General features: G+C 41.0%; 1 long non-coding RNA gene across 1 annotated transcript; it reads right to left on the bottom strand.

The window, feature by feature from the left end:
* Nucleotides 1-17,766: 17,766 nt before the first annotated feature.
* On the bottom strand, nucleotides 17,767-19,640 carry LOC131235331 (uncharacterized). The gene is made up of 2 exons (XR_009166066.1): nucleotides 18,540-19,640; nucleotides 17,767-18,435 (listed from the first exon to the last, which is right to left on the bottom strand). It is a non-coding gene; the product is annotated as an uncharacterized LOC131235331 (long non-coding RNA).
* Between the last annotated feature and the right edge of the window lie 347 nt (nucleotides 19,641-19,987).

Genomic DNA, 19,987 nt, shown 5'->3' with positions numbered 1-19,987 from the left:
TTATCGTGGTCAACCTTATGCTTCCCATATCAAGATTGAGTGATGTTGGGAAGTCCTCAACACTAGATAAAACCACCTCCTATTATGTCAAAGCTGGTGGTTCTCACTTCCTATCAACATACAATCTTGATCGGACGGCTATAAGAAACAGGATATTTTTGCCTTAATACAAGTACGCTGATATGTCTGTTCTTTCGTAGATTAGCCGCTCTTTAGTTTGTAGGTATTAACTACGGACGCGGATTGTGTAGTGAGGAGCGCCTCGGTGGTGCCCGACTGATGTATATTGTGTTTTATGTTGTCATCTATTTTTGCATTTCATTTTAGGACATGAGACCAAAATTAAAGTATATCCAAAACTCAAGTGAGTCACACTACAAAATTTAATTAGGATTGTCAAAACCTTACTAGGACTCACAATGATGTTTATTAGTCATCCAACTTGTTTAAAGGGGTGTTTGGATGGAGGAAAACAAAAATATCAACTGATTGAAAACTTTTGTAGCCCCAAGGAGTTTTTAACGGTACAACGGTAGGGTTTTCAATTCCCACTATTTCTGTCTATGGTCCACTTTTGTTTTGAAGATACTTAAATTTCATGCCCTCAAATGAATTAGAAAAAAAAATTAAAAAAATGAATAGACAGCGTGGATAGAACACATAAGTCATGGTGGGCCTCACAGAGTATATATAGGGTGGTGCGCTCCTCGCTACACAATCCCATCCGTTAACTACAAAGCAAGTGGTATTAGTGCGTCTTTACACGCACCTCTTTATATGACAACATGATCCCATGGCTCGTATGTAGGAGTTAGGTATTTGAGATGTGAATCAGGTGGGTCCCATTGTGTGGATCATCTGTCCCAGAAATCAGGATATGGTCTACTCATCAGGCAGGCCACACGTGTACCAAAACAGCGGTGGGTTGAAAATTTTCCCAATGTCTACATTTAATATACAAATGTGGCCCACTATCAAGTGTGAGCCATACATCCGCGTTGAATATGGAGTGGTGGACTTTTTCTTACCAACTGTCCATTTTTCTTTTTAAATAAGAGTATCTGCATGATTAATGGACCGACATTATTTATTTATTTATTTTTGGTCGAAGGCTTGATCAGTCTATAGATGAATGTTGACATGAGTGCCATTGGACACAGAGAACCAGGCCGCACGTGATTGTGATCATGTGGGCCCACATTCTACAAAAACCAGAACGCGTGTCCCCTGGTTTTTACATCTGTCATAGAATAAAATACAGCCAATGTCCTTGTTTTAGAAACCAGATTGGACCAGCCAGTTGACTTGTTTAAACTTGAATGGCTGAACCAGCTGTGTGGACCACGTTCCCAAAGAACCCACCCTTGGGTGTGTATCATGGAAGCGCGGGTGCCAAATATCATGCATACTGAGTAGACTCTATGGGCTACCTTGATTTATGTATTTCATCCACTCTGGCCATCCATTTTAATTACCATATAATTTTCGGGCTTTGGCTAAAAAATGAAGCATATCCAAAGCTCAAGTGGACCACACTACAGGACACATAGTGAATTAAACATCTACTATTAAAAAATTCTTAGGGGCCACGGAAGTTTTTAACCAAGCTGATATTTGTTTTTTCCATTTATCCATGTTCGTGTAATCTTATGAATAAGTTGGATGATAAATAAACATCACTGTGAACCCTAGGAAGATTTATTTTTCAACTGAGCAAATGATCTAGCTTTCGTGCTTAATGACCTTCTTGACTACCAAGCTTGGCATTTTACTACATGAAGAATAGAATGCCATTAGTTATTATTTTTCTATTATTTTATTTTTATTACAGTTTTAGTCAATTGCAATTATTTTAAACATATTAATATTATTAGTTTCAACTTCATTTTATTTCTTTTAGCAATGTTGTGTTATTGTTAAACAGTGTAAGCTATCACATACTTAATTGAAAGTCATTTCTTTGAAGAAAAAATAGAACTCATTAGAAGGAGAACCCTCTCCTTCATCAATCACCCAATTCTTTATAATCGGTTGTTGGACACACAATTAACATATACAAATTCGGTCTATTTTAGTGCTTGAGGTCACAAGGTGTTTGATTCGATTTGAGCCACATTCGATTTTGGCACACCCATCATGTACACGTCACATAAATGACTAAATTTGAGCCAAACACCATTTTTTGACATGCCCAATAAAACTAAAATCTTATTGGCCACCAAATATCATAAATTTTTTCATCGTGTATATAAATCAAAATGAACATTTCTTTTAGCACGCCTGACGGAACTAAAATCTTATTGATTGCCAGTACATCACATACATTTTTTTTTCCATGCATACAAATCGAAGCAAACACTTTGACACAGGTGTAACACCCCAGATTTTTGCCAACTTGGAGTTAGATGTACTTAGGCAATGGGTCGATCCTAACACCTTAATTACTTCTCAAAAACTCAATCCCAAAGTCTCAAATCCCCTTTCAACTCATTTCCTTCAAAATCTCTTATTTCCTTCAAAAATCTCACCTTTCACCACCTTATTCTTTAAATTTTTCTAAGTACTTTCATATTAGATACTAATCCTAAAGTTTAAATGATGAAGAACAATACTTAAACTAAAACTTACTGTAAATAGTAAATACGTAAATAAAATGGGCTTTTGACTATTAATCTTTTGGAATCTTACGAAATAAATAGATTATTTAGATAAATTAGCTTCTCCTACCCTAAAATCATATATTACACGTCAAATAACTCATTCTGTTTTACAAATGAGACCCGATAATGCCTCGACGGACTCGGGAGCCCAAACAACACAATTCGGGGGGACCTGAGGTGGGTCCCGCATGTATCCGGCACCCTCGGGGGGGAGGACATCGCCTCTGGGGTGACAGCGGGTCTGGCAGGGCCACAGCGGGCCGATGGCCCTTTTTGGCCGAAAAATTCTTCAATATACGTCCGACTTTGAAAAATCATATCTCCCTCGTTATAACTCCGATTTAGGTGATTCAAAATCTAGATTAAAGATTTATAAGTCTAGTTTCATATAAAAATAAGTGAGAAATATAATAAAATATTTAAGATAGTTAAATATAGGTCATTGTGACAACTATTCAAAAATCATTAGTTTAGACAGCTGCTGATTTTTAGAATTTTTTTACAATATGAAATCAAATGAAATTTGATAGGGATGAAGTGGACTTGATAATGAACTATTAAAAAAATAATTAAAATAATATACTAACTAAAAGTGCGAAAAAAGGATAGAACTGCCTAGGACCTTATTCTATTGTAATTAGGGCACGATTTAGTTAAGTGCTAAACGAACAATCAATAGAATTAGCTTGAACTACTTTAAATATAAACTACAAGACTCAAAATGTATAGAATAATTAACGTTACATTATCTTGAAATTTAGGATCCATCTTAAAATCCCGTTGCTCTCGGGAGCACATCGAAACTCCATATCGAACCTGGAGTGCACGTCGAAAGTCCGATTACCACGAAACTATACAGATATGACCGCATTATTGGACTTGAAAACTCTCTTCAGAAATCAAGTCTTGATTGTGTCTAGAAATGCACAACTTAAGTTCGAGCAAAGTGTATGAGAAATGTGAAAATATTTAGAAATAAAAATTCAATTTTTTTAATCTGAGTCGTGTCGCATGCGGGCCAAATATAAGAATTTAGATCGTTAGAATTCGACCCAAATACACCCTCGGATCGGGAGAAATGTCCCACACATGAAGATGTACTTGTGACCACGATCGAGTGACCGTGATTATTGAATGAAACTGGTCCACCACGACGATCTGTAAATCCGATCGTAACGAAAACTCAGCTGACCTAGATCCATGGTCGGGGAGCTTAAGTCCGACCGCACGTAGAAAAGGGGCCACGAGAAGTGCTCCGTTGGACCGAGCAGTCCATATTTGGATGTAACCTAAGTATACCTTGGCCCTAGGGCCATTCCCATCAAACTTGGGCCTATATAAGGACCTTAAATACTCTCTCTCATATACCATACGAATTTTGCAAACCCTAAGGAAAAAAGAGAGAAAGGAGAAGAAGAAAGTGAGGAAGAGAGAGAGAGAGTGTGAGAGATAGATGTTGGGATCTTTCCCTGACGCTCCACGTGCTTAGCCATCACTCTGTGTCGCTATACGGGCGATACTAATCCCGTTCTTAGGTAAGAAAATCTAATCCTAATCTGTTTTAGGGTTTCGAGATAGTGTAAGTTATGAAATAACTAACCTAATTTATGCTATAGGTTGTCAATCTGCCGTAGACAAAGATTAACTTTAAAACTGAGTTCGTTACGAGTCTACGAAAGGTGCGGACTATAAATGTATAGGTTATGGTTTTTAAGGCTTTTACTATCGGTTAATGGTTTATTACTGATGTGGGTGCAATTTTACATGCCAAATGCGATGTTTGAATCGCGTTTCTGATATATATGAACTATATTGAGTTTAGTGTATTCCATGTATATGTAGAAATTATCGTATACGTATGAAATTTGAACATGTGTTTGTCATGATTAATTGTCGTATATTTATACTAGTATGTGTAACAACTCCTTGGCAAAAGGATTTGCCCTAAGACGTGCTATCACCAACATACGTTATGTATGTTGAAATGTGTAGTCTAAGTGTTTGTAGAAATGTCTGAATGATCAAGTGTGTAATATATTATACTTTATATGGGCGTTAAGAAGAGATTCTCAACTACCTTAACGATGTGTATGATTTCCTCCATGCAACTTATATTCTTTGTCTGTTTTACTTAGGCACTGTATATGTGTGAATTCATGTTTAAGTTGAAATCCATCAAATGCTCACATACTTGTATGATTGGAATTGTTGATCCATTACTGTTCTGATTAGCTGGTATGATTATCTGTTATAATTGAATGTGTTTGGGACTACGGAATAGTCCAAGCAATCGGTAACAGGCTTTGAATAGGTGGCTCAGGTTGTCTTGCCACATAGGACGTGATCGATGAATCTGAGCCGTACTTGGGATGTGGCAGTGGTTAGGCCACACAAAGTGCTTACAAACTTCATGTCGATCAACTCAAAGTGTGCTTGTACTAATTGAGCTCGTCAAGTAACCCGATTGACTCGATGTATGTTCACCATGTATGGACACTACCGCTTGAATCTAAGGTACCAAACTCACCAGTGAAAACCCTTTAAACCTTGGTACCTCGATCCACTAAGACTCATGAGCCGGGCATGGTGATATGGGACACCGTGGTCGAGCATCGGCCTACGCTGGAGTGACGAGCCTCCCCGTAGTGACCAGTGAGCAATCCAAACTTGTGAGCAGAATACGGTGGTATGGGACACTATTCGAGCTGTCGGCCTACACTGATAAGGTGACGAGCCCTTTGTAGTGACCTCGAGCGTACACTAAGACTGCGTAGAGGTGACGAACCCTTACGTAGCAACAAGAGTACACTAGGCCTGCATTGATAAGGTGACGAGCCCTATGCAGCGACCTAGAACCATATCATCGTATGAGATTTACTAGGACTGACGACCCTAGAATGAATCATTATTTGTGAATTGATATAAGGGAGGTACCTTAGCTTCCCAATCCTGCTGTATGAAAGGGACTAATAATAACTCGGTAATCACGCTCATTCCATCGCACTGCATGTGCCCCGGGTTGAAGAGCACAGAGGGAAGAAAGCATGCCGCGACCGTAAGATGGTGTCGCACGAGGGAGTGTAGGCGAGGGCATGCATCATGCTTACATTTCATCCTTGCATTAATAAGAGTATCTAGGAATGTCTGATATGTCTGCTTTATCATTACTGCTTGACTGAATTGAGAACATGTTAACCTTTGCTTTATTGTTCCACTGAGTTGATCACTCACTCCCACGTTCTGGGACGGTGTTCTGAACACCCACCAGACTCTGTCTTAGTTGCAGATGACGATGCGACTCAGGAGGCGGAGCCCGATTACTATGATGATCAGGATGAGTTCTCATATATGCAATTCTCCGGTGGTTTTGCTTAGGCCATCCGGATCGACGGGGCTACAGGGTTTATTATTGTAGTTGAACTATTTTGAACTATTACATGTATATGGTGACTCAGTGATGTATTCATACTCTAGTGACCGATCGTGATCCTTTTGGCTCATACACGTCTATATACATTTTTCAGTCTTCCGCTTGCATTATATGAATTGATCTGGAGTATGAATTACTGTTTTGGTATAATCCCATTCATGATTAATGCACTAACACAGACAACATTTAATCATCATTAAATATGTTGCATAAGTGATGTGTTGGAACTCGAGAGTTGGACTTTTACTCGACACTCGATTTTCAGGGCCTTTTGAGGAAGACGGTGCTCGACCTCACGTCCTCCCTTGCGTCAGTTTGGTAGAATCCACGGAACTTCTCTGGACTCCTCACAGAGACTTCTCGAATCCACGAGGAAAGAAAGCAGAAAATAGAAATAAATTCTAATAAATTCAAAATTGATTGATGAATAATTAAAAATAAGTTCACAACCCTTTAAATAAGGGTACCAAGCAATGGGAAAGATATCAGAATCAAACTACAACTCAAACTCCTAGAATCCGCGACTTACTATAAATAGTAAACTTACTATTTATAGATGGTCGTGATGTCTACTAGTGTGCAAGGTTTTCGGCCAAAAATAGTAAGTGTCCTATTTGGCTTCACCAAATCATTCTTCTAATTATTCTAAGCTCTTTTCATGTTGGGCGCAACTCCTAAAGCCCGACGGATGAAGAGTTATAATCAAACTAAAACTTACTATTTATAGTAAAAACAAAATTAAAATAGGAAAACGACCGTCGATCAAGGGGTTTTTCGTAACTTCGGGCTGCATAACCTGGCGTAGTGGGGTTAGTTGGCTAAAGTAGCTCGTTCTACCCCAAAATCATATATTTTATGTCAAATAACTCATTCTGGATTGCAAGATACGCCCGATCTAAGGTCCGATGGTCCGGATCACTTCTGTCGTCGACCGGGCCTTTTCTGATCCCTCTTGGCCATGAAACTGTCTGTGACCTGCTCTACATCAGTCCCCTCCACTTCAAAAGAACTCGTCCTCGAGTTCTCATCCTGCGCTGGTTCATGATACTCGGTCAGGTCCGCGACGTTGAAAGTCCGTGAGATTGCCATGTCATCTGGAAGATCAACAATATAAGCATTGTCATTGATCTTTCGGATGATTGGTACCGGTCCAATCTTTTTATTCTTCAACTTATTTTACGTTCCGGTCGAAAATCGTTCTTTGCGCAGATGGACCATTACTTGGTCGCCTACCTCAAACATTTTTTGTCGCCGATGCTTGTCCGCTTGCTCCTTATACTTTTCATTCGAGGCATGTAGCTTGGTTTGTACCTCCGCATGAATGCCCATGATCTTGTCAGCCATATGTTCCGCTGCAATGCTCATGTCTGGGAGCTTGGGCAGAGGGACCAAGTCTAGTGTGTGGCAAGGTACTCGTCCATAAATAACCTGAAACGGGGATTTTCCTGTTGAGCGGTTCACCATGTTGTTGAATGCAAACTCCACTTGAGACAAGGCCAAATCCCACTACTTTAGTTTTTCTCCTGAAATACATTAAAGGAGGTTTCCCAACTTGCGATTCACAACTTCAGTTTCACCATCAGTCTGTAGGTGCTTTGAACCGAAGTCGTGTATCGAATCGAATCCATAAAGTTCACTAAAAGTGGCTTATGAACTTCGTGTCACGATCACAAGTAATAGTCTTGGGAACTCCGTGTAGCCGCACAATTTCTCTTAAGAATAGATTCGCCATGTGTGTTGTATCGAGAGTCTTTTTACATGGAATAAAATGCGTCATCTTGGAGAAATGATCAACTACCATGAACACCGAATCCATGCCGCGTTGTGTTTTTGGGAGACCAAGCACGAAGTCCATAGATAAATCCTCCTAATGGCCATCAAGTATATGAGTGTAAAGGCCCGTATTATGAGATTGCCCCTTAGAAGTCGACAAATATAACAACGTTGGTGCCTTTCCTACATCACGTACCAATTCCGGCTGTTGTACCGTTCTTCCACAAGAGCTCGCGTCTTGTCTCGCCAACGTGTCCACCGAGGCCACCTCTATGTAGTTCTTGGATTATTTGTTCCCTTAGCGAACTGTTTGGATGCACAATCGATTTTCCTTGAAAAGGAACCCGTCTTGCATATGTAAGTCGGGGTGACCTTCTTGGCATCTAACCCATGGGTCCTTGAAGTCGTCGTCATTAACATATATGTCTTTGAGGCGCTCGAACCCGACAACCTCATTGCTCATAGTGACTAACAAATTTGCACGGCGACTCAATGTATCAGCTACTTCGTTCTGTTGCCCTGACTTGTGTTTTAGTACGAACGTGAATTCTTGCAAAAACGAGATTTATCTAGCATGCACACAGTTAATGTTAGCTTGACTATTAATGAATTTGAGAGCTTGATGGTCTGTGTAAAGTATGAATTCCCTCTGAATCAAATAATGTCGCCAGTGTCGCAGTGCCTGGACCACCGCGTATAACTCAATCTCATATGTAGACCACTTCTTACGTGCATCACTAAGTTTCTCGCTGTAAAAGGCTACCGGCCTACCTTCTTAAGACAAAACTCCCACAATTCCGACATATGAGGCATTACATTCGACTTCAAACAGTTTGTCGAAGTTGGGAAGTATAAGAACCGGGGTCGTGGATAACTTGCGCTTGATTTCGGCAAAGCTCCTGTCGGCTTCGTTAGTCCACTGAAACTGTCATTTCTTCATACAATCTGTGATTGGTGACACAATGATACTGAAATTTTTTACGAATCGACGATAGAATATCGCCAGTCCATGAAAACTTCACACTTCGTGAATATTTGTGGTAACCGGTCATTTTCTGATTGCCTTCACTTTTTCCTCATCCACTCGAATGCCCGTGGATGTTACGACAAAATCCAGAAACAATGGGCTATCAGTCATGAAGCTGCATTTTTTTAAATTGAGATACAGTTTATTTTTAGTGAGCACTTGAAGGACCTTCTTGGGGTGTTCCATATGGGTGGTTTCGTCTTGACTGTATATCAAAATATCATCAAAATAAACCACAACGAACCGCTTAATGAAAGGTTTCAAAACTTAGTTCATCAATCTCATAAATGTGCTAGGCGCATTCGAAAGACTGAAGGGCATAACCATCCATTCGTATAACCCTTCCTTGGTCTTAAAGGCCGTTTTTCACTCATCACTCGGCCGTATTCGAATCTGATGGTAGCCGCTCCTTAGGTCTAATTTAGAGAATATTTTTGCACCCTCTACCATGTCCAGCATATCGTCCAACCGTGGTATAGGAAACTTATATTTTATGGTGATTTTGTTGATGGCTCGGCTGTCGACACGCATGTGCCAACTCCCATCTTTCTTTGAAGTTAATAGAGCTGGTATAACACATGGACTCATGCTTTCTCGAATAAGACCCTTACGAATCAACTCCTTTACTTGTCCTTGCAGAATCTCGCACTCATTCGGACTCATTCGATAATGGAGACGATTAGGTAAACTGGACCTAGGGACAAAGTCGATATGGTGTTGGATATCCCGCATGGGGGGTAACCCATCAGGAAGGTCATCGGGCCAGATTTCTTTGAATTCATGTAGCAGGGGCCTTAGTCTTTCAGGGATGTTAGTAGGCTCGAGTTCTTTCTCTTTTATAATTAATGCATAAGTCTGTCCTGTTTCCTTGGATTCTTCCACGAAGTCTCGTATGGTTAAGAGAGAACGACCATTTACTTTAAAAGTTTCAAGTGGTCTCTCTAGATCCATAGGGGCCAATATGGTCTTCCGGCCGTCCTTGATGAAGATATATATATTATCTTGCTCTTTATGAGTGGCGTCACGGTCAGATTGCAAAGGCCGACCGAGTAGTATGTGACATGCTTCCATGTCAACGACATCGCATACTACTTCATCCTTATAATGTTTGCCAATTAAAAAGGATATGGTGCACCGTTCAGTTACCTTTGTTTCGCTGACCTTCTTGATCCAAACGATTGTATATGGAGAGGGATGACGCTCCGTTTTCAATTGTAATTTTTCCACCATGACCTTGGAGACGATGTTCTCGCTGCTCCCACTATCAATGATCACGTCACAAACCGTTCGATTCACCGTACACCTAGTGCGGAAGATGTTATGCTACTGTGGATGCACTTCTTTTCTTGGCGCATATAATAGTCGCCTCACGACAAGTGACTCGCCGTGATCTTGCTGAATCCAACCAGAATCATCCGCCTCGTCCTTGGTGGTATGCTCCTGTTCTTTAATATCTGGATCTTCATAAGCGTTATCAGTACTACCATCATTGATGGCGAGGTTTGTCACTTTTCACTGGGGACAAGTATTTGATAGGTGGCCCGGTTGGCCACAATGATAATAGTTATCGGGCCTTGGCCGAGCATAGAGATTTGAGATTCTACTTGGACCAGTAGCAGTCGATACGCCCCTTTGGGGTCTAACTTGCCCGCTTCCCTAATCTCTATTTTCAAATGTAGGAGGTTGAGTGCGTGCTCCTATGGGCTCCTTTCCCTTAGGTTGTACAATTCCCTGGGGCAGACCTGCCACAGAGATCCTTACAGTAGGATAGGTCCGTGTGTTAGGACGTTCAAGTTGTGCTTCTGCCCAAGTAGCCAACTTGATCACATCATTCATCGTCCAGACAGACTGCATTTGGACCCAATCCTGGATAGCTATATGCAATCCACCATTGAATCGGACGACTTGCTACGATTCAGTCTCGACCAAATCGTTATGTGCCGCCAGGCAGTAAAATTCTTCTGCGTATTCTCTCACCGACCGACTACCCTGTCGACAATTTTAGTATTGTTGGAATAATACCTAATCGTTATCGCTAAGGAGGAATCAGGCACGTAGTATCTACTTCATCCGCTGCCAGGTGCGGATTGGTGCTTTCGTCTGCCTGGTTCGCGCGAGTTGCAGTTGTTCCCACCAAGCTGAAGCTCCTCCTTTCAACTTGTAGGTCACAAGCTTGACCTTCTTTGCTTCAGGGATGTCCATATTATTGAAAAATCGCTCAACTTCAAAAAGCCAATCAAGAAAATCCTCAATGTGTAGTTGGCCATTGAAGCTAAGAATATCAACTCGCATCTTGAATTCTCGATCCGTTCGATCTACTCGATCGCCGCCTTGTCTAGGGAGTTGGAAGATTATGTCGTCGATTTCCTCCTCACTGGAGCCCCCTTCCTCGGGAATGACCCTTGAATGCACTGCCGGTACTATCCTGCGATCAGGGCGATTACGAGTTTCAGCAATTGCCGGTGGAGGATTACCACCAGGAACACGAAGTTGCCTTAGGTTTTCCGCTAAGAGATCCGTTATGCGGTCGATGGAAGCCTGCAGCCCTTGCATGGCTTGCCGATTCTCTCGTTGCGCTACTTCGAAAGCTGCCGCCGTTAAAGGTAAATTCCCTGGATTGTTGCCCGACCGGTCGTTAGAACCCTCAATAAGGAGAAACCTCGCTTTGATACCAAACTGACGCAGGGGAGGACGTGAGGTCGAGCACCGTCTTCCTCAAGAAGATAACTATTTCGAATCCATGGAACTTCTCTGGACTCCTCACAGAGACTTCTCGAATCCACGAGGAAAGAAAGTAGAAAATAGAAATAAATTCTAATAAATTCGAAATTGATTGATGAATAATTAAAAACGAGTTCACAACCCTTTAAATAAGGGTACCAAGCAATGGGAAAGAAATCAGAATCAAACTACAACTCAAACTCCTAGAATCCGCGACTTACTATTTATAGACGGTCGTGATGTCTACTAGTGTGCAAGGTTTTCGGCCAAAAATAGTAAGTGTCCTATTTGGCTTCACCAAACCGTTCTCCTAATTATTCTAAGCTCTTTTCATGTTGGGCACAACTCCTAAAGCTCGATGGATGAAGAGTTATAATCAAACTAAAACTTACTATTTATAGTAAAAACGAAATAAAAATAGGAAAACGACCGTCGATCAAGGGGTTTTTGCAATTTCGGGCTGTGCAACCCGGCGTAGCAGGGTTGGTTGGCTAAAGTAGCTCGTTCTACCCCAAAATCATATATTCTACGTCAGATAACTCATTCCAGATTGCAAGATATGCCCGATCTAAGGTCCGATGGTCTGGATAACTTCTGTCGTCGACCGAGCCTTTTCTGATCCATCTTGGCCATGAAACTGTCCGCGATCCGCTCTACATCACACTTACATTGGCACGCATGGAGAATTTCTATTAAGTCAAAGTTGATCGGGCAGCTTGCTTTAAGCCAATAACTAAGTTGGCTAAGGCTTGTTTCTCATAAGGGCTCATTTGGGAGTTTGTATTTGGTAACATTTTCCATGAAATCAATGTGAGTTGGAATTCTTAATTGTGTCCACTAGCTACCTTGTAATTGTTGTACATTGGAATCTAACGATTGTGTTTGCTCGCTTGTATATATGAATGAACCTGAATTTAATTAACTAAATCAACTTTAATATTCCAAATTAGTGTAGGTATATAATATTTGATAAAATTATGGTAGTAAGTCCATTGAAATATATACTTCGGGCAAAATGAGGAAATTCGGAACCTTATTTGGCCTATAAATGTAGGAACACCACAAGAGACTCACCAACGTTTTTTAACCATCCTTTTAGATGGACAATGTTTGGACAGTTTAGATGATTTTATAGGTGTGATTTTAATGGTACACCTGATAAGTGCATTGTTTCGGAGTATCATTGGTGTGCCACATGCATGACAAAGTAGTACCCTTGCAATATTGGTTGCTGATACGACTTTTTTGCGTTTAGAAAATGAGCCAAAATAGGCATTTCACACCAATTACACTGAATTCATGGCAGAGTAGGTGATTTTGAAAATGCATCAAAAAAGTTTACCTTTCATTTATCACCAATTCCATTTACCTATGGTATTACTGTTGAGGGTCAAATATTGCATATCAGACCCCATTTATTACCTGGATTTACATACAATTACCTCTGAATATATGCACATACAGGGTGCCAAAAGACACCTACTCCGAGAAAAACTTTGATACTCTGGCTGGGTGTGATGGATGATGCGTATGCACTCAAAAATTACCAACTAATCTTTTCCACGTAAGTAATTTAAATCAAACTGTCTAAATTATGGGTCCAAGTTCAGATGTGTGCCGCAACAAAAATAAATTTTAGTTGATCATCTGACTATTAGATTGGTGGACACCTATTGGACGGTCAAAAACAAAACCCATCTAATAGTCCTATTTCAACAAACAAGTGTCCTGAAATCAGAAGTACTACTTAGGATTCTCGATGATTTTAGGAATGTTAATCAGCAACGGTGAGTTGAGTTCCACAATTTTCGTCAATTTGTTTTGAGTGTAATGCGTGCGATGTGTACAATTTCTGCGTGTCAGAGCATCAAGCATCACATTATGGCAGAGTATCAAGACCAGCTCCCCCAATTTAACTAGTGAAGTGGGCCGGGCTTGGACCTGGATGCTTGTCCAGCACGTTGGCTGGGCTAGACATCGTCTGTGTATTAATCAATGGGCTGGATTCAACAAGCCTCCACTGGTTACTCTAGCAAGGCCCGACATAGCTCTTCATTAGAACGGTTAGTGACGCAGGCCTGGACATGTTGAAGTACACCCAGGCCCGGACTAGCCCATATATATGGACCACTGATCAAAATACTCAGCTCATCAGTGTCATATGATTCAGGCAGGGTTGGGCTCAGTCCGGAAAAGTCATGTCCAAGCCTGGCCCACAAAGTAAAACTAGGCCCGAGCCCATACTAGGCCCAAGCAAACAAGCCCAAACCCGCCTCCTACTTTTGTGGAAGATCTGGTCTGTTCAATTAGTCTGCCCCACGACGCATAATACATGAAGTAAACGCCATTGAAGCCCTAAACAGGCCGGCCGTGGTTTAGTCCAGCAGATCTTAGATATAGTCCAAGTCCGTCCCAATTAATTAATGGGTGAAAATCTTAAGCCTGGGCTCAACCAACGGGCTTAATATTTCTGTACAAGTTCTCCAAAAGCCCCAACAGGCTGGCCCATCCTCATTCATAGTTATCTAATCCGGCTGGAATGCCTTCGAACGATTTGGCTAGAGAAACCCAAATAGCCGTTCATCCGATCTAGGTGGATTTAGTTGGATCCTCATGCCCTAGAAAATTGTATAATATGGATGAGTGTGATGGAAAATAGTGCATTGTATAATTTTAATCATGATGGAAACTGTACGCATAATACACTAACTAAAGTTAAACAGTCCATTTCGTGGGACCCATAGTTGATAGGTCATTTGTGGAATTTGGACCATTAACAATATCAAATGGATGGAATTATATGGTAAATAGAACTAGGCGAGCTCAAACAACAAATGCGGGAATTGAAGAATGAACTAAAATGAAATCACCTGATGAATTGAATTTTTTTTTTGAAGTTTTAAATTCCGAACTAGAATTTGAATCCAAACTTGTTTACGCTAGGTACAAATGGATCATTTGGGAGGATAAGCACCCGAATGGGTGCGTCATAGGGCACCTTTTATCGTGATCCAAACTATGAGGCCATGGCAGAAGTAATCCCCATGCGGCCAGGTGAAGACCACGACGTTAGCAATGAATGGTTCATGGCAGAAATAATTAGTACATAGCCATGCAAATGCTCGGCCTTGAGGTGTGTCGAGAATAAAACCTTGACCCGCTCAACTTATGAAAGAGTGCCCTGGAGTTATTGAGGTGGTACTCTTCCGACATCTTTAAGGCTGAAGAAATCTTTGACATTCTCTTAGAGGTCAAGTTTATCACATTCCTTTATTATTATTATTATTATTATGCCGCACACACACACATGCTCACACACACACACACGCCGTGGGATTTCACCACTGGTGGGTACTCGAACCCTTGACCTGGTGTTGAAACTCCTGGGAGTCTACCACCCGGGTAAGAGTAAGGACCCAGTTTATCACATTCCTTGATTACCAGAAGATCGCATTGGCCGAGGGATTGAAGAGGGATGATATATATTACAAGTGGCACGGTGCTGAGTCTCATGCCATGAAAAATTGTGTCATTTTTAAGAATATGCCGGAGAACATCGACAAGTCCTTCTCAAGTTGCCTAAAAAAGAGGCCATGGGGATTGTTCGAGACTCCTTTTTCAAAACAGTCGGTGTCAACATAGTGCAAGCTAAAATGGCAATGATCAGCCGACCTGGAAAAAAAAAAGCGTATGATGATCGAACTCATCCTGAAACACCATAGAGAACTAGGACTCACTCACAAACCTGGCCAGCGCATCCGCTACCACATTCACCTCGCAAGGAATGTAACAAATCTTGAGCTCAATTCCCCATCCATGCACGGGGATGTGGGTCCAACGGTACCATAAATTCCAATGTTGGGATCCACACAAGCGGCATGCAGATGCAAGTACGCAACACGCATGCTCATCACCTTTGCTCAAATCATCGTACATAGGACATGAATCATCTGAACTTGAATGCCATTTTATAACAGCTTGAATGGTATAAGTTGGAAGTGAACATCCAACCATGACAGCCCTTTTGAACCCCAAATCTGATGAAGGAAGCCAAAGCGTTCGAATTGAAGTGATATTCTTCAGCAGTCAATCTCAAAAAATGAAAAAGCAACGTATCTACTCTAGGAGGATTGTGGAACCTTAAGGGTTTTCAATCTTACACAGACCTTAGTGTTGAACCGCAGTCCGTGTCATGGAGTCACAGGCTAAGTGTTTACTGGGTTTTCAATTGATAAATGAGCCAATGGTTTGATAATCCAGTCCATTGACTTGTAGTTTCCACGATGGATGGACAGGCTCCAAAGATCTCCTTGGTAGGGCAATCCCAAACTTTTGATTTGTGGACTACAAATAGAAGGCTGAGAAGAGAAGTGACGGTCCACATTCAACTGGAAAAAAGTTTCAAATTCGAGACTAGGATCTTCCAATCTGGAAATTTTTTGGCATGTTCATCCAGAGTGAGGAAATAGACAAATGGTCCGGAACATCAAACCATGAGTCCTGGTGGTCATGCCAGAAGCGAAAGCCCAAGTGAATTCTTCAAAGCTCCAGATCAAAAATTCTATAATCCCTTCTACGTTCTGATTATGCGGGTTCTCCAGTAATTGTGTTCAAGCTGAGAACTCGTGAGCTGTTCCTTGGCTTGCACTTGCTTCTAAAGGACTATCGGTTGTAGGAGGAAGTTATTTCCCTTCGATCGATTGTTGGTTGTTGCATGCTATTCTTATTTATTTCTTTCAGCTAGCTGCCCTCTTCTTCCAAAGGCGGCACTTTTGAGTCCCGGTCAGTTGCTCCAAAGACTGTTTATTTAGGCCCTAAGTACGAATATTGGGAAGTACACCATGTATTTGTTGGGGGACTGCAGAAGCACACAGAGATGAATCAAGTAAAGTATTCCAATAGCAACAACTAAGCACAATCACAAAGACTCCGAATTTAACATGGAAAAACTCTTTCAGAAATAAACCATGGTACAAAACGACAAGTATCACTATGAAAGCAGAAATTACAAAAGATAAAGAGAATACCCATTTCGAATAACCCTCAAATCTCCTATTACAAGCCCTTGAAACCCTTAAGTACAAATTAGAAAGTACCTTAGATACCCTTTGATCCCAACTACACCCCTGTATATAGCTTCTGAGAGAATTACAAACAATATCAGGTTTGGTTCAATGTTTTTTTTTTTTTTTCTGACGGAGTTCATTACCATGTCAACTCGCTTCAGTCAAGCTCTCTACACTAGTTGGAACCCATGTGCAGCGAGTGCACTGTTTGACCATATCATAGTCATTGTGTCCTGGTGGTTAATTATCAAATATTCATGTTGCACTTTGGACAAAGTCCAAGGATGACAAATTTGGTTTCAATCAGAGTGAGCCTGTCATGTCTCAACTCAAACAAATAAGTACCTTTTCTTATTTTATTTTATTATTTAATTTTCTATATCTTTAATATTATATGCTATTTTCAAAGCATTATTTCCAACAACCACTAATGAGATTGGCTCAATTTGTGGACTCTCTGAGTGGCTGATCAGTCCAATCAAGGAAGGTTTTGTGCTTTATCTCATGCAAGATGTGACCCATAGGTTGGAAAGGTATGTCCTGGGGCCCACCACCATGTCTGAGAATCAACGGTCTACATGGTTGGTGAGATAATGCTAAGCCGTATCAAATTGAAAGTTGGAATGGCTGCTCATTGAAAAGGTGAAATGCCAAACAACAGCCCTTTGTTTTTCTTTGACACTTTTTGTAATTGCACGGCGATGAGACCGGCTCGATAAGCTTAACCTACAACGTGATGTGTGGGTCCCATCACGATGTGTTCATGAGGTCCATTACGTACATTGTATGCAGCTCCTCCTCCTCCTCCGTCCCCATAAATCAGGCAGACGCAGAACTCAGGGAGCCACAGTGCAGGAAACAGTTAGGATGGGAATGCTTGCAAATAAAACCTTCCAGATGTGGGGCCCACCGTATTTTGTATAACCCATCCAATCCATTCAAAAGATGCACCCAGGCAGGATGAATGGACACCCCAGAGATCAGGGTGTTCCAAAACTCAGATAGGTGGGCCATGCCATGTGATTTGAGAGTTTTTAAGGGCATGATATCACGTGGGGTGACGCAACTGAGTTTTAGATTGTCCTCAGATAGTGAAAGCATTATACTTGTAACTTTGTTGATAAAACAGTTAGCTGAATACATATTTTCGAAGAGCCCAAAAAAAAAAAAAAAAAAAAAGCCACTATAATGACAGCCAGATGGGCCACCCTACAAATAGACCCAGATGGGAAAGGGAGAAAAGAGATGGAGCAATTTGCACAAAGATACACCAAAGACAGCAGAAAAACTGAAACTACATAAAACCATATTGGCTCACCCAATCCCCCAGCCTCACATGCAAGATTGCCTCGCAGTGCTAGAAGCTCCAAACAGCCCTGAGAATCCGACAGACAAACAACCTACAGATGACACAGCCTCCAAAGCTTTGGAAGGAATGACCCATCAACTCAGTGCAACCATTGTAAAAAAAAAATATATAGAAGAAGCCCTTTTGTGAAGTGATACAAACCTTTGGGTGTGCTGTAAAAACTTCCCAAGTTGGAAGATTTTAACCCTTTGATAAGAGGGGTACAAATAGAGGGTCCCAGAAGAAATAAATCTAAAGTCCAGAAAAAATAAAATATTACAAATTGGGTGGCTATGATTTCTGACTCTGGAATATTTTATGAGCGTCCAAGATCCATGGTGGGCCCCATTAGATTGAAAGTTCCGAGCACTAATCCCAGTTTCTGTACAAGTCAGGATGCATCGCGTGCCCTGCATTTCAAGAAACAAAAGAAGGAAGTATTCAGTAGACACTGGTAATATAATTGTTACTGTGCTAAAAACACACTAGAAATGTAAACTGTGTTGGGAATTACCAAAACCATTCAATCTTCATGTCTAGCAATTTGTCTATATGAGAATCTAGTAGTGTGGCCCATCTATCTGAGTTTTTGAATGGCCTGATTTCTAGGGTGTACATATTCATCTTGGTGGGGCACATATCTGGCAACTAATAAAGAATTTAACAAAATAAAATAAAATGAAGATGTTTCTACTAACACTTTCAGTTTGTACTAGTGGGGCCAGCTCTTCATTGATCCAAACCATTGATATTGCAGCCTCTAGTGTCTATGATCAATGAACATCTCCTCGATTGAAAAAGACCCTAAACCTTTGAAATGTGGACAACCAAAAATTAAAAATTAAAAAGTTAAGTAAAAAAAAACAGCTTTCATTCAACCAATAAAAGCTCAATTTTTTTATACGTAGGACTTCTTTATTTGTAGGGCTTTTGGTGCATAAGCCATTGAGTCCCATCATACCAACAGCAGCCTCAGAGTGTCGGTTTTGAGGTCGTCGGGTGGGTTAAGTCGATGGAGGGTTGGGCTAAGCTGAATCTGGATGGGTCCGCTTGTGGGAACCCAGGGCCTTCGGGTGGTGGAGGAATTTGCAGAAATGCTGAAGGCAATCTCTTGTTTGCATTTCCGGTGGGATTCGGCAAAGGGTCCAGAAACAGGGCAGAACTTCGCTCGGTTTGGAACGGCCTCTTCATGTGTCTCAGCCCGGGTCTGTCTAGAATTGAGGTGGAATCTGATTCCAAATTTGTTATCGACCTCCATTGTGGTAGCTTGAATTCAAGCTGGGCCCGGAAACACTGGATCAAGAGAATGAGGCGCTTAAAAATCAGGGATCTTTCTCTTTTCGCCATATCCCGAGGGAGATTAACGGCCCTGCTAATGGCCTGGCTCGCATTGGGAGCAGCTCGCAGCGGAATGCTGTCTATTGGGTTTTGTCCGATCTCCCCGTTGAGATTAGGGGGTTAATGGTGCTTGACAAATCCGGGTTGGGGGCCATTAAAAAATATCTTAAGGGTTCGGTGGGTAGTTTTTTCTGTTTCGGTTTTCAAATGATAGGCTCTCTTCTTGTTTTTTGGGGTGGGAGCCTGAATCCTGTCTAGTCCCTGTAAAGTTCATATTCTGGTTATGTTCATATTCCGGTTTAATACAAACTGGTGTTTTTAAAATTTTTTTTTTTTTTTTTTTTTAAAGTACTATTCAAAACTAACACTAATTTGTAAATGATATGATCCTAGCTGTCCACATTGGCTTAAAACAACATGATATAGAGCCCGGTACACCAAAACCAATTTTCAATCCTTCCAACCGAGTCAAATAGTAATCCGACTCGCTTGTACAAACTAAAAATCCAAACATAACGAATTTTCTATCCTTCCAAGTAAATGAATGATCAGACGCGCTTGTACAAACTGAAAATCCAAACATAATGTGATATCTATAACCCAAAACAATTCAAGCTGGTTTCA

Source organism: Magnolia sinica, chromosome 19, assembly GCF_029962835.1.
Source record: "Magnolia sinica isolate HGM2019 chromosome 19, MsV1, whole genome shotgun sequence".
NCBI lineage: Eukaryota > Viridiplantae > Streptophyta > Magnoliopsida > Magnoliales > Magnoliaceae > Magnolia > Magnolia sinica.
The sequence above is the reverse complement of the archived record's forward strand: the minus strand, read 5'-3'. Positions and strand labels throughout refer to the sequence as shown.